The sequence below is a fragment of the Bison bison genome, unplaced genomic scaffold (assembly GCF_000754665.1).
Source record: "Bison bison bison isolate TAMUID 2011002044 unplaced genomic scaffold, Bison_UMD1.0 scf7180017864456, whole genome shotgun sequence".
Classification (NCBI taxonomy): Eukaryota; Metazoa; Chordata; class Mammalia; order Artiodactyla; family Bovidae; genus Bison; species Bison bison.
In genome coordinates this window covers 10349974-10365302 of record NW_011495018.1, presented here as the reverse complement: position 1 = coordinate 10365302, position 15329 = coordinate 10349974, and positions in this window count along the sequence as shown.

Sequence of the window (15329 nt, the reverse complement as noted above, 5' to 3'; positions counted from 1 at the left end):
TCTTCCACTACAAGACAGGCTTCTGTGTTAATTGACCGGAAGACTCTCTTATTATTAGAAATAAACATTTCTGGATGAATCCATAACTAGCACTCAGGGACACATTAAAAGAAGGACAAAGTACTCTGGGAAGTAATTAATTATAAGTTAGGTCTTCTTAGTTCCATCTCTATATTATAAAAAAGGGATTGTGAAGAGATTCCTGAATGTAAGGACAGCCTGAAAGATAACCCAGGAAAATAAGGAGGTTTTCAAGACCTAAATTTTGCTGTTGAGAGCTTTTTCCAAATATCTCAGCAAAAAAAAACCAGGTGAACTTTTAAAAAATGTGGACGAAACCACAGGACAATTTTGCCTCGACAAGTAATTTTATTTGAAGTTTTAAAAAGTCAAAAAGAAAATTAAAAGCAATAAAACTGACCAATGTAGGAATTTAAAATGCCTGAAAGAATGGAAAATTACTGAAAGATTGCAAAAGTGTTGAAAGCATTTCACTTCCGTATATGGGGTGCTATCCTGTGAGATGCACAGAAGCAATGTTCCTGCCTGTGGTCCCTGCCACTGACCCTAAATTCAGCAGAGTCGCACACACAGGGCCAGCAGCTGCACTTCCAGATGTGTTTTCAATGCATTTCAGTACAGCAGGCACCTGATTTTATGTTTCATCAGGGCTATGTGAGGACTTGGAGGGATTGGCTGGTGAGGGGTTCATGTTGGTGAGATCTCTTCCCTCCTCCCTCAGAAAGGGGGATGGAGCTGGGGATTTATTGGTTTGTGTGTGTGAAAAGACCCAAGGGAAAGAATGAGGATGGCTAGAAGTAGAGGTGCCGCTGACTGAGTCATCCATGTTATAGCTCAGCTCAGCTCTACTCTCTGATATCGTGATGGTTCATTTTATGTGTCAATTTGACTGAGCCATGAGGGGCTCAGATATTGAGTCAAACCTAGTCTGAGTGTGCTGTGAGAGTATTTTGGGATGAGATGAACATTTGAATTGATAAACTGAGGAAAGAAGATTGCTCACTTTCATGAAGGGGAGCCTCATCCAATCCACTGAAAGCCTAAGTAGAACAAAAAGGCTGATCCTCCCAAGAGAAGGAGGGAACCCCTCCTGCCTGGTTCCTTGAGCTGGGACATTGATCTTTCCAGCCTTCAGACTCAGAATGAAACATAAGCTGTTCCTGGGTCTCCAGCCTGCCAGGGTTTGAACTGGAACTTATATCTTTGGCTCTCCTGGTTCTCAGGCCTGTAGACTCAGACTGGAGCTCTACATCAGCTCTCTTGAGTCTCTAGCCTGCCAACCCAGATGTTGGGGCTTCTTCACCTCTGCAATTGCTTAAGCCAAATCCTTATAGTATATATAAGGGTCATGTGCCCATCCCTGGACCAATCCCTGTGGCTGAGGTTCTAGCAGGTGCTTCTTGATTGGCTGAACTTGAGAAAGAGGCCATCCCTGGAGTCAGCAGTGAGAATGAGCCATACGAACTGAGAGTGAGAGATGAGTGATCTCCAAGGGAGAGTTGGGGTGCATGTGTGCTAAGTCACTTCAGTCGTGTTCAACTCTGTGCAACCCTGTGGACTGTAGCCCACCAGTCCTCTATCCATGGGATTCTCCAGGCAAGAATGCTGGAGTAGGTTGCCATGCTCTCCTCCAGGGGATCTTCCTGACCCAGGGATCGAACCCACATCTCTCATGTCTCATGCATTGCAGGTGGGTTGTTTACCACTAGTGCCACCTGGGAAGCCCAGGTGCTGCCACCCTAAGACAGCAAGAGATGGTGGCAGGCGATCACAGATGTCCATTACAAGGTTTTGCCCCAGTTGTTCAAATTGATAGTGATCTTTTTTATTGAGCTTCGGAGGCCAAAAAGCTAGGATGCAAATCACAGCAGTCCCAGTAATAGGTTGTCTTGGACAATATGCTTCACCAAGCCTCTAACTCCTCATCTATGTACGTAAGTACATAGCAAAGTAGCTAATACATACACATACTCAGTAACTGATACCTAATCTTATCCTAAAAGACAAGAGAGTTAAGTTACAGTGGCCTAGTTCTTTAACTGCAAAATTCATTCAAGTTAGTAATTCTCAACCCATCTATATCCCCAAGATAGCTAAAGAATATTATTCTATCAATTATTGAAAGTGGTTTGTGCTAGCAAGGAGTAGGGGGGAATGAATGGTCTCCTTTCAGCTAGATGCCAGAATCTCCAGGGGGACATTGACATTGAGAAGTTACCCCCCTGCCCCGGGTCTGATATGCAGCTTACCCTCCTGCCCAATTTAGGAACCACTGATACACCATTAAACCGGCTTCTTAGAGCATTTCACAACAAAACATATATATCTTCAAACTATGCCTCCAGCCAAAAATAATTTTAAAAAGGAAAAAATATTTGGAATTGTTATGTATTCCTTCCCTTCCCCTCAAACAGCAGAAGGAGGATAATTCACAGTTACACTTAAGGCTCTAATCATAACCCATCTCTATTATAACCATGGTGGTTAAAGAATGTGCCTGCTATTTTAAGTCCATAATTATATTTTAATAGTACTATCATTTCTTTTCATTAAGTCGGTGTCAGTGAACTAGAGCTTGGCCAAAAAGAGTGAAAATACATGTAGTCAAAAGTTGACTGATAGTAGAAGTATGCCTTTTTTCTTAATCTCTGATACCGAAATGAAAGGGATAGGAGAAACCAGGAAACACAACAAATGACAACTATTAATTTAGAGGCAGCGCGATTTGCATAGTAATGCAGGAAATGTGCCGCTGATTACTGCATTTGCTCTATCATTAGAACCCCGAGAAATGCTTCAAACTTGACTGCATTCTCCAGTTAACACTTTTTTGATAACTAAACCATCTTTAGGATATGAATTATTCCATCTGTCCAATTCAGCGATTCTCATTCAGGATATTTCCCTTTTTAAGAAACATCTTTTTCCCCTGTTAATGCACATTTCAAAAATATATATAGAAATCACATTAAATCATATCACATTCACTTTGATTTTGCCTCATAGATTTTGAAGCACTTTCTTTATCTTTTTGTGCCCCTTTTCACAGAGATAATGGACTCAGTTCACCACCTCAGTCACCCAGAATTTTTATTTCAGGAATTATACTACCTGAGTCCCTCTTCAACCTTACCCAGGAATAATAAGCCAATAGGCTCCTAATCCATGAGAACTTAAAAGAAGAGAAGCCTTATAGATAATTGAAAAGTCAGAGAGGGTCAGTGGTGGGGGGGAAAAGCAGAAATATCAAAGAAAGGGACAAAAGTCTTAGAAATATAAGATTTTACTTCAATTTAGTTCAACTTTTTGGTTAATTATATACTTTTTCCACTTATGCTCTACTAACCTTTTAGTTAACTGGTCCACTCAGAATTCTAGGACCTCATTTCATTGTTTCCTACCCTTATTTATTCAGCCTTAGTCTCTTTCACATGGTCTTCCCTAGTGGCTCAGCAGTAAAGAATCTGCCTGCAGTGCAGGAGACTGGGGTTCTATCCCTGGGTAGGAAAAATCCCCTGAAGAAGGAAATGGCAGCCCACTCCAGTAGTCTTGCCTGGGCAATCCTATGGACAGAGGAACCTGGTGGACTACAGTCCATGGGACTGCGAAGAGTCCTACACAACTGAGCATCGGATGGACCGATGGACTGTATGGACTGGTTCAAACCTTGGAAGGCTGGAGACCCAGGAAGAGGCTGATGTTTCAGTCTGAGTCTGAAGGCTGGAAAGATCAATGGCCCAGTTCAGCGGACTGATGGCTACACTGAAAGATGAATGTCAAAGTACATCATTCTTCAACACATCGCCTCCCTTAGAAACTTCCAGGGGTGAGGTTAAACACAGGAGATTTTTGTCTTAGGGGCCTTGGTTCCCGAACCTATCATCTAAGTATGATGTTCCTCTAGAGGAAGTTCCCTGAGGGAATGGTTTGGGTCATTCTTTCTCTCAAGGCTTAGGCCTGTGAGAGTGCCTCACAGTGGTCATTGCCTAATAATATCCAGACTCACAGCAGCTTGAAGACAGAGGGGTCAGACCAACAGTTAAGACAAATCTGGAAGGTCTTGAGAATCTACAAGGAAAAGAGTTGGGATCCCAGGGGTCTCTGGATACTTGAACTTGAGGGATCGTTTTGCAAGACAAGGGGAACAGAATCACTGGGCATTTGGCCACTTCCAAGCTCCAAGTTCCTCCCCTTTCTTCCCCCTTGTTCCATAAAGAGTGTCTTTCAATAAGAGGAATTTCCACAATCTAACTTTTCTGGAAAACTTTCTTCATGTGATGTAAGTCCATGGCATTTCTCCCAAGGACCCCCTGGTCCTGTCAGAGGTGGCACAGACTTGGTGAAAAGAGAGTTGGGTTTAGCGGTAAGACACTCATTTTATAACATGTTTTCCATTTGACTGGCCAGCATCTTATCTTCTCCTTAACTGCATTTTGCTCCAGCATTGGCAAAGGAAGAACAGAAAGTGTGAGCTGCATGCAAATTTCACAGAAGCCTAGCATTCTGAACCTAGATTAAGATCCTCCGAGACCTATTTTTGTGTTTGGGGTAAATCGCCCATCGTATTGCCGTTACCATATCAAAGAGCCACTGAGTTTATGATCCTGACCCTGGGGATCCTACTCTGGAGCCAGTGAGGGGGAAGTCACCTGGAAAATACTTCAGAGATGGAATCCCTGAGAAAATCTTCCAAAAGCACCATCTAATTTAACACTTAATCCATAAAAAGGAAGTTCTGAGAACAGTTCTGCTACTTGCAGAAATAAGAGTCAAAATGGATCTATTCTTATGTTACAAAAAAAAATCTTTCAAACAAGATCCCAAAGGCAAAACTCAGCCTTGACCAGAAATCAAGACTTAAACATGAGCTCAGCAAAACAGCATGGAAATAAATCAATCATCTATGCTACATGTTTCAATAAATATGCCAACAATAATAAAATTTTAGATGTGGTCTTCAAAAGTCAATGCTTTTTATGTTCAATTCTCTGTAGCACTTCTGAATTGAGTTGAATATCAAAATAAAGCAGTTTGTATATTTATGGGATTCTTTTCTTCAGAAACTTTTTAACTCAAGAAAAATGCATCCCATATGTGTGATAACTAAACTGCATTTCCATCAGACATATATTTTTCTTTCACACCATTTTTCAGTTAATGAAAACTGTTTTAAGGGACAGTTTTCCAAGTTCTCCTCCCACTTTCCTCAGACAAGATGTTTTAAGGGAAAAAACTAAGAGAAAATATTTCATTGCTATGTATAAACAAGTATAGTTCAGAAGGAAAGTGGGAAGCCCATTCATTTTCTTCCACTACCTCCAATCCGAGTAAATCATTCCAGTGCTTTTCTTTGTCTGATGTTCCAGGGTGATATTCAGAGATCAAGAGGGATCCTTTGTAAAATCAGAGCCTGAAGGATATTAAAAAAAAAAAAAAAACTGAACAGAAATTCTTAAATGATACGACTTTCAGAAAGAATTCTTTTAAAGGAAACAAAACAAAGAGCTCTCAACAATTTTTTTTTTTCTGTCCCTTAGTCCTACCTTTGAAAAGATTACAAACTATCTTAGATTCATTCAACCAATATCTATTGGGCATTGACCACATGTGGGCCCATTCTGGGCTCCAAGGATGCAGTCCACAGATGGGTTCTTACAGGAGCGTTCAGTTCAGGGAGGGAGTTGGATGAGCTCTGGCCCAGGTTTTTTGGAGAGGAGTGTAGGGAGATCACCAGAGGAGCTGGTATCTGAGTTTAAAGTGGGAGGGTAAGAAGAAGAGAGGGCAGCAGAGGTGCAAGGTGGGATGAGGGTGCTCACCAGAGGAAAGGAGAGGAAATAGCCAGGTAGCTTCTCCATCTGCAGCCCCCAGTGGGAGAGGACATGACAAAGATGAGGCTGAAGAACCACAGGCCCAGAATGCCAGGGCCTTGTGAGGCATGCACAGGAATTTGGGTTTCATCCTGGAGGAGGTAGGGGAGCCACTGAAAGGCTGTAACTATGCAGTGACAGGTGACATTTGGGATTTCATCAGGGGAGTGACAGAGTCAAGGTTATGTTTCTCCAGAATCAGCTGAGCTGTGGTTCCGAGACAGAATCAAGGGGAGCCGGCCCAGAGGCTGAAAGGGCCTTTAGCAAGGCATCTTTGCTTAGAGCTCTTGGTGTGAAAACACATAGCCACCACGCAGTGCCCCCTTCCTTGTCACCTGGCTTCACTAGCTTTTCGGGGAGCGAATGGGTCATGTGATAGGGTATCCCCCCAAATGGCACAGTCCTCAGACAGAAACCATAAGGGGATTCAGCTGACATCAGAGGATCACCAGCCACTGCAGGTAACAGTCAACCTGAAAGGCTTTCGAGTCATCAGATATCAGGCAACTTGCATTGGGTTGTCTTAAATCTTTGAGATCCCAATTTCCATATCTCTTAAAAATGCTATTTAACTTCTAAATAAAACTGACTACAAAGGCCTAGTTGGAAAACTGTGAGGATTTCACCGTATGCAGTGAGATAGCCTCATTTGTACCTCCTCCTAAGCTTAAGACTCTGACACAGACGCCTATTAAAATAAGAATTAGTCATTGTTGTTTTTTTCCTTGGCCTCTAGGACAAAAGATAATGTGTCAGTGGGATGTTCTGGAAATATCCCAGAAACATGGGTTAGACAGTTAAGAGCCAAAAGAAAAATCTCTGAAGTTCTCAGACCTGTTCTTAATCCTCAAAGTATTAAACTGAACACTAGCCTCCATACATCAAACTGGGATGAGAGATCTGTGAAACTCCTCAGATGTGGAATTTTATTTAATTTTTCACTTCTAAAGGTTAGATGTGAGAATACCATGATGATAACCTCTTTATCTACCAGGACAGCACAATCCAGGCTAAGGATGGAACGATGCTTACACTGATTAAGAGAAACTAACCAGTCTGTGCATTTGCCTTAAAAGTTCCCAGATAACCTGAGAAGTGACAAGAAACAGAGATCATAAATAAAGTTAAGTGTCCCAAAGAAAGAATACACCCCAACTGACTCTGCTCTGTCCTGCAGAATAATTCTTTTTTCGTGCTATGTAGCAAAGGAGCTCAATCAATTCTTTCTAGTTTCGTCTGGTTTACTCTAAACAAATTCCAGATAGGGGTCTCAGACCCTTTCACCTGGATATTCTCTAAAGATTTAAAGCTTCTCAGAAAGAAGCTGTGCTAGTAGAGTCTCTTATTTTTCAAAACTCAGGGATAATAGGAAGGAATAAACTGAGCCAACAGGAGACATTTGTAGCCCTCATTGTAACTTTTTTTTCTTTTAAGAATACATATATATTTTTAAATGGATGTATGATCTTAATGACCACAAGAAATACTTCTAATTTTATTTATATAAAATGTGAACACTTATTTTACCTTAAAGAAGCCTGAATGGCAGTTGAGGCCTAGGACCATCCAATACTAGATAATCTTGTATCTGATTATCTGCTTGGGAGATTCATGTGGATTCTTCTAGGATGCTTTCTGTAGGTCTTAAGACATACCCTGAAGGTCAAGCGATAAGCAGAAAAATTAATGTCATTCAGGACCTTTGATTTTTATAGTAATACTTGGAACTAACCAACACACTACTCTGAGGTAAAGAATTATCTGTTGCGCTATGGCCTTCCAGAGTCTGAGAACCTGTCTCCCTATTCATCACATATTAATGTAGCAAATTCCCTTTTGTGTCTATTGGGCCCCACAATAAACAGAAAGTCTGAAATTTTTTAGAAGCCATAACCTTAAGATAAGATGTTCAACCCACAAAGTGAGATAAAAATGGAGGTTCAGACCATGAGGACAATAACAATTTATTATGGGATTAATAGTACACAGTAGCTACTATTTAAAATCAAATATGGTGTTTCAATTCCAATCATGTTGAAGAAGCTTATGTTTAACTAACTCTGAACAGGATATAAACCCCCAACAATTTAAAGATGCTTGAGGACAAACAAAATCAGGCAGAACTGGAAGAGATTCAAGCCTTGGAAGATGGAGATCATTGAGGTGAGATCCTTATTTATATGACTTTTTCCTTGAGGGCATTTTCCAGTCTACAGAGTGCTGGGTAGGTAAAGATCATGGAGAAAAGTATAAAGTTATTGGCCTGAGATGTTAGAAGATGGAATTTAGGGCTACCATAGCATCTGAAAATAAGAGCTTGAGTGGAGAGCCCCCAAATATGCATATGTATTTCCCCAAATCTTTGGCTGACTCCTAAATTGCTCATGGATAGAGACAATCTAAAGATTGGCAAAAAGAAAGAGCTAGAAGCCTGAAAAAGCTGAGCCTTGATTTCAGCTGTTGGCTGGATCATGGGAGACACTGTTGAATTTAAATCCTGCCAAGTTATAGCGTCTTGGTTAATAACTCAGGCTTTTTGAAATACCAGAAGGGTTATCCTTAGGGATAAACACTATGTTCTAGAAATAAGGATTTACCTTGAGACAAAAATCAAAACCAAAATGGACACATCTTTAAAATGTATAAAACTAAACCTCCACAAGTTCAAGATGATTAGCTAGTAATTTAACTCCGTACTAGAATGAAAATCCACACTCTTCAGAGGAAGATAACTGTATCCAGGGGCCCTACAAGGTATCTGCTGCAATGTTCAGGCTGTAATACAGACAAAAGAAAGAAAACTAGATACGAAAGAAATAGGAAGATGTGACCCATACTCAGGAGTCACAGGGTAGTCACTGAAACTGATCCCAAGATGATACAAATATTAGGGTCAGTGGACAAGGACTTAAAAATACCTAGTAAAACTGTGTCTCAAAAGTTTTAAAAAATACTGTCACAGTGAAAAGGTGGGGACTCTCAGTAGAGAAATGGAACCAAACGAAAATTGTGTAATAAAAATGTAATATAGTAAATTAAAAATGTATTGGCTGTGCTTAACAACAGATTAAAGATAGCCAAAGGAAGGATCTGTAAATTAAAGACAAAGTAATAGAAATTATTTACTATGAATAAAATTTAAAAATTGGAAAAATTAATCAGTACCCAGTGACCTGTTGGATGATATCTCGTAGTCTAACGTGTATTTGTGATTGTGGTCCCAAAAGGAAGGTAGAGGGCGAGTAGGGCAGGAAAGCATATTTGAGGAAGTCAAGGTCAAAATTTCCAAATATTCAGTGAAAAACATTATTTTATAGATCCAAGAAGTTTAGCAAAACTGGAGGGTAAATATAATAGAAAAAAAATCAAATCAAGATGCATCATATTAAATCACTAAATCAAAAATAAAGAGAAAATCTTGAAAGCAGCCAAAGGAGAAAAACAAACAAACAAACACATTATATTCAGAGGAACAATTATTTGAATGGCTACTGACCCCTTTCCAAGAATAACAAAGGCCAGATTGACACTGAAACATCACAATTAAATTGCTGAAAGGGGAGAAAAACCTATCAATCCAGAATTCTATTAAATCTTCAGAGTTACTACCTTTCAAAAATTAAGACAAGAATGAATACACTTTCAGATAAATATATGCTGGGAAATTTTCTTTCCAGCAGACATGTTCTATTAGAAATGCTAAAAAGAAATGACAATAGAAGGAAATTTGTGACTACAAGATGGAATGAAGGGCACTAGAAATGGTAAATATGAAGTAAAATATAAGTTTGTATAACTGCTATCAAGATTTGAAATAATCCATCTAAATACAGAGTTTTTAAAAATTCACAGAGATAAGAAAGCAATGAAAAAAAGCTAATAAAGATAGAAATCAGAAAAGGTGATCCAACATAGAAATAATTGATAGCTTATAATAGAGACTACAACTGAAAATACAGATACATTTAGACATATAGTATATGAAGAAATGAAGAAAGACCCAAATCTATCAACTGAAAGAAACATACAGTATTCCAGGAAAATGTGAAGGAGCATGCATAACACTGACATACAGTTTTTAGATTATTATGCTTAAAAGATAAAGAAATAATTTGTAATGCAAAAAAGCAAGTTAAAAAGTATCTATAAGCAGGGGGGATGGGGTGAGACTCAAGTTGGCCTCTGAATTTTCCTTAGTAAAATATAAAGCCGGAAGACATCAGCACGATGACAAATGCCCAAAGTAAAGAAAATGTGTCCTGGGAGAATTTCACCAAAGACATATTTCAAATATAAAAGCAACATAGAAATAATCTGAAACTAAAAGAAAGAACATTGGGCATACACTAATAATGAACAATTTTGAAAAAGCTGCTTGACAACAAAATCCAACCAATTACGATAAGTCAAAGTAGAGAATAGAGAACCACATTAAAATGAGTAGTAGTGAGCCCTGACTTCATTTTTATGTCAGACCAACACTAAACAAAACTGCGGGAATCATGATAATAAATGTGTGAATGTTGTAAATCTGGATGATGTAAAGAGAGCAATCATGAAAAACTGGCACCTAGTAGGCAGAGATAAGGAAATATGATGATGTTCCTGTTCTATCTTTGAGCCTAGAAAGTCGATGAATTGAAGCATGTGGTTCACCACAGAAAATGCAACCACGCCAATCTCTCGGCAGTTGCAGCATCTGTATTTTAGGATAATGTAAGTATGGAGTTGCCCATGGCAAGGTTTGCCAGCACAGGTGCATGAACTAAACCAGAAGAAAACAGAGCAAGACACATGGGGGAAGGGAGAGCTATATAGACACTTGATAATCCTGTTGCCATTTCTAGATCCAGCTGCATCTAGAATTAACACCTTCTCCTTGGACATCCTAGTGACATGAGCCAATAATTTCTTTTTTTCATAAACTAAAACATTAATTTTTTACCCTTAGAGACTTCTTTTAGAAAACAATCTTTGAAAACATACAAAAATTTTGTGGCCTAACAAAACCTATTTCAATTCAGATTTTTTTTAAATTCAGAGTTAAATTTAAATCCTTAATAAGAGAATATGTACAGATTAAATCCATCTTTATCAACTATTTATACCCATCAACTTAAAATGTCTGTCAATATTTTTGCATGTATATGTGGAAGAAACAATATTCCCTTTATTCTAAGAAATTTTGTTTCTGGAGGATGGGATTTCATGTTTGTTATTTTAACTTTCATCTTTGTACTTTTCTGCATTGAGTGTGTAAATTCTCATTTAAAATGAGCAAATATCAAATATCTAATAGTATGATTTTTAAAAGAGGGCAAGAGTAGAGAAAGAGATCTAGATGCATCTATGTCAACTTATTAATTTGAGGTGATGTAAAGAAAGTGATTATTGATTTTTTTTAATTTTGTTTAAAAATGTGGGGAAAACCGTGAGTACACCAATAAGGAATAAACAAAGAGCAGCATGAAGCTGGAATTCAGATGCATGATAGATGGAAGGGCTCCACCCCTCCTCCAATCTAAATATCTAATCTAAAGTCCTGGGATGTAGATGAGGGAACAGGACCCAGAAGGGCAGCAGCCAGTGCAGTGAGACAGGGGCACCTACAGCTGCAGAGCCCTGACCTCTTCACCACCAGCCTCTTAACCTGTACATTCTCCTAACAAGTTCAGTTCTGTTCAGTCACTCAGTTGTGTCCAACTCTTTGCGGCCCCATGGACTGCAGCACGCCAGGCCTCCCTGTCCATCACCAACTCCCGGAGTTTACTCAAACTCATGTCCATTGAGTTAGTGATACCATCCAACCATCTCATCCTCTGTCGTCCCCTTCTCCTCCTGCCCTCAATCTTTCCCAGCATCAGGGTCTTTTCAAATGAGTCAGCTCTTTGCATCAGATGGCCAAAGTATTGGAGTTTCAGCTTCAACGTCAGTCCTTCCAAAGCAAAGTTAATTATATTTTTCTCTAGATTTCTTATGGGTGAGGCCAACTGAAGTGTCCACATTGCACTTGGTCTGCATGTGTATGTTATTTTTTGAAGGTGCTTGAAACATGGTTGAAATTTCTGTGACAGAGCCCTGATTGTTTAGGGGAAGGCAGCGCTGGCAAAATTAGAAGAATGTGTAACACAGACCCTTCCCAGGTGGCTCAGTGGTAAAGAATCCACCTGCCAATGCAGGAGATGCGGGAGACATGGGTTTGATCCCTGGATTGAGAAGATCCCCTGGAGCAGAAAATGGCAACCCACCCTGGTATTGTTGCCTGGGAAATCTCATGGATAGAAGAGCTTGGCAGGCTACGGTCCATGGGGTCTAAAGAGTCAGACATGACTGAGTGATTGAGCATGAACGCATGTAACACAGAAATTAGGTGTAAAGGGGGTTGTTGTTCCTATAGCTTATCTTTACGTTGACTCTCTTCTAGTAAAGGAGTGGATGTAGCATCAGTTTCAGTTATATCAATAAAAAACCTGACATTTTATGAGGAGGCCAAACAATACACAGTTACATAAATCCTCATTTGCAACCTGGTTGCACAGAAAATGACCCCTATGTCCTTAGTCAGTGAAGTGAAAGATGCTCAGTCATGTCTGACTCTTTGTGGCCCCATGGACTACACAGTCCATGGAATTCTCGAGGCCAGAATACTGCAGTGGGTAGCCTTTCCCTTCTTCAGGGGATCTTCCCAATCCAGGGATTGAACCCAGGTCTCCCACATTGCAGACAGATTATTTACCAGCTGAGCCACAAGGGAAGCCCCCACTATGTCCTTAAAAATGAACAAATCTCCTAGAAACCTGTCCTCCTACTGGTATGAAGAGAATGGCTAATAAGAAGAGATAATCTCACACACATACACACACACACACACACACACACACACAATTTGTTTACCCAAAACCAAGAATTATAATCTACTACTAACTTCAAAAAGAAGTTAGACCACAGACTGTACAATTGCAAGAGAAGGAGAGAGGGAAAAATGCTGAAAGACAAAAATTTTAGATTTAAAAATACCGGAAGGAAATAGTTCCTACTTAGCATTTCTACAGTCTAGGAAAGCTGTATTTATCCCAATCATGCTTCTAGATGGCTGCTTTGCCACATGGGTTTTAGCTCAGAGGGTGTCAGCTTCTGAAACTAAACATGAGTGGGGAATGCCAGAGGGTTCAGAGCAACACCATGCTGTTCACAGGCCTGGAGGTCTCTGGTGGTTGATTGATCAAAAGACAAGGTAAACCCTGACATACCTGCGCCCCCCATCCCCCCGCCCCAGACACATTTGGATGAAATGAAGCTACAAATACCACCACACCATCTGTTAATAAATCTCCAAGAGTTGCTTCAGCAAAACCAAGAAAGGAAGCATCTTTTCTGGGGCGTGTCCTTCCCCTCCCTTCCTCTGATGTGTGGCTTGTTCATTCCAAGAGGCAGTCCTTTCCCTGACAATGTTCCTGTTTTAGATAATGCCTTGTACAGCACAGTGGTCTGAGAACAAGAAGTGCAGGTTAAAAAACGAAGAGCAGAAGTCACTGGGCTGAAGACTAGCAGAAAATGACAACACGGATACAGACACCTTCAAAGTATATGAAGGGCTTAACCATCTGTTGGGCATCATTGTCAAATGATTTTCTTGTGTTATCTTATTAAACCTCATGGAAACCATAAGAGGTAGACTTTGTCACTGTCCCCATTTTGCAGATGAGGAAACTGAGGCTTGGATGAATTAGGTAGCTTGCTAAAAGTGGCAACACTAGTGTAAAAGACCAGAATTAGAACCCTTGTCTACCTGGTTTTGGTTCCTGCTCAGGGAGTGCTATAGATTGTATGCTTGTGTCCCTACAAATTCATATGTTAAAACCTAATCCCTTCCTCCAATTAAAAATAAATAAACAATAAGGGTGGAGGGAGGCTGAAGAGGGAAGGGACATAGGTACAATTAGGGCTGATCTGCATTGTTGAATGACAGAAACCAACACAACATTATAAAGCAATATTCCTCCAATTAAAAAAAAAAGCAAAACACCAGACCACCTTACCTGCCTCCTGAAAAACCTGTATGCAGGTTAGGAAACTACAGTTAGAACTGGACATGGAACAACAGATTGGTTGAAAATTGGGAAAGGAGTACATCAAAGTTGTATATTGCCACCATGCTTGTCTAACTTATATGCAGTACATCATGCAAAATGCTGTGTTGGATGAAGTACAAACTGGAATTAAGATTGCAGGGAGAAATATCAATAACCTCCGATGTGCAGATGACACCACCTTTATGGCAGGAAGAGAAGAGGAATTAAAGAGCCTCTTGATGAAGGTGAAAGAGGAGAGTAAAGCTGAACTCAACATTCAAAAAATGAAGATCATGGCATCTGGTCCCATCACTTCATGACAAATAGATGGGCAAACAATGGAAACAATGAGAAACTTTTTTCTTGGGCTCCAAAATCACTGTGGATGGTGACTGCAGCCAAGAAATTAAAAGATGTTTGCTCCTTGGAAGAACAGCTATGACAAATCTAGATAGCGTATTAAAAATCAGAGACATTACTTTGCCGACAAAGGTCCATCTGGTCAAAGCTATGGTTTTTCCAGTAGTCATGTACGGATGTGAGAGCTGGACAATAGAAAAGGCTGAGCACTGAAGAACTGATGACTTTGAACTGTGGTGTTGGAGAAGAACTCTTGAGAGTCCCTTGGACAGCAAGGAGATCAAACCCGTCAATCCTAAAGGAAATCAACCCCAAATATTCACTGGAAAGACTGATGCTGAAGCTGAAGCTCTAATACTTTGGTCACCTCATGGAAGAGCCGGCTCATTGGAAACGGCCCTGATGCTGGGAAAGATTGAGGGCAAGAGGAGAAGGGGACGACAGAGGATGAGATGGTTGGGTGGCATCACCAACTCAAAGGACATGAGTTTGAGCAAGCTCTGGGAGATGGTGAAGGACAGCAAAGCCTGGACTGCTGCAGTTCATGGGGTCACAGAAGTCAGACATGACTGAGAGACTGAACAACAACAATCCCCAGGTGACGGCGTTTGGAGGTGGAGCCTTCTGGAGGCGATTAAGTCATGAGGGTGGAGTCCTCATCAGTGGGACAAGCGCCCATATGAAAGAGACCCCTGAGAGCTCCATCATCTTTTCCACCAGGTGAGAATACAGTGGGAAGACGGTCATTTATGGACCAGGAAGCCAGTTCTCATCAGACACTGAATATGCAAGCCCCTTGACCTTGGATTTCTAAGCTTCCAGAACTGTGAGAAATGAATGCTTATTGGAAACACAGATCGTATGTAGGAACAATTTGCCTCCACACATCACTCCAATGACTTGATAATTGAAATTCCGCTAATGGCAGCAGTAAAACATCCTTTTCTACATTATCCCTACATTAGCTCTGCTGTTGGCTCTGCACTGGTGGTGGTGTGGTAGGGGTGGG